We start from the raw sequence: 1,340 nt of genomic DNA on the forward strand, positions 1-1,340 counted from the left end.
CAGATAAATTGTATCTCACTACCGTGCACGGGTTCCTAAAGAAGTTTCAACACAAGTACCAGGACGTCATAATAAGAAAAGTGGTTACAGACCGATATTACAGAAAATAAACAAAAACAGCACGTTAGAATTAGATTTCCATAGACTTTTAACTAATGGTTGCAGTGGTTGTATTTCATGATTTTAATTTACTAGCAGAAAATGAGTTTTGTTTAAATACTGTTTTATTTTACTTTCAATGTAGTTTTTTCGCAAATGTATTAAAAAACGTCGTTTGATACACGTGCGGATTTGTCATTTTCACTTGTCTCGCGTCTTGACTTGAAACCTCGAGACTCGTGAATAATGACTAACTTTCCGCACTTATATCAAAAATAACTATTTTTTGCATTCCAGTAACTTTGTGCTTTATGATACTAGTTTGAGAAAGTAAGGCCAGTAATATATTATTTATACCTACTTTCAAAAGTAACAAGAACTGTGTGAGTTGATATTTGTTGATGCAAATATTACATATATATATTTTTTTTCAAGCTCAATCCAGACATGATTCTAACATGTACAGCAACCTGAACCATAAAACTACTACGTAAATCTAGCTCTACAGATAAATTAGATTAAATCACGCGTTACGTGTAGTTGTTACTAGAGTAATTCCATGGTTTTTATTATCCACAAATCTTTTACGATGAAGAGGCAATAAGGAGCAACAGGTCAAGAAATTGTATGGCGAACTTCGTTGCAAGTTTTGCTACTAAATAGATCTGTTGAATAGCGATCGTTACGGGCGGTCAAATGATTTAACAAATTGTGTTAAATTGCTAGTTCATAATGAATAACTTTGGTTTAATGTACCTTGTAGTTTTACTCACCATCTTTTATAGTTTTATTTGAAATTTACAAATTAAATAGAAATATCGGCTTCTTAAAAATGTATTTTCTTGTTTGTTGGTAATCTAAGTAACTCAAGAAACAATCTTATAGGTAAGCAAATTATACTTCAAATCGTCATCCATAGGTCACCTCCATCCCTCAGGTCACATCCATCTTGTAGTCAAGTACCAAAATTCCTCGCCTATAATTATCATTTATTTTCATTATTAACCACGATACGATGGTATTATGAGTTACGAATTTACGTTTTAATAGTTTTAAGACAAAATCGAAACTCCCGTAAACCCGGATTTACCTTAGCTGAAAACCGGGTTCCAAAACTTAATCGAATAACCGGATTTCGCATGCCCTGATCACCATCACGTAATCCCGGAAATCCAATGTAATTCAACAATAAATATAATTGTTCTTATTATAACTTTATTCCACCATTATTTTAATAGACA

This window comes from Hyposmocoma kahamanoa, unplaced genomic scaffold, assembly GCF_003589595.1.
Source record: "Hyposmocoma kahamanoa isolate Upper Pololo Valley unplaced genomic scaffold, ASM358959v1 62, whole genome shotgun sequence".
In the NCBI taxonomy this organism is placed as follows: domain Eukaryota; kingdom Metazoa; phylum Arthropoda; class Insecta; order Lepidoptera; family Cosmopterigidae; genus Hyposmocoma; species Hyposmocoma kahamanoa.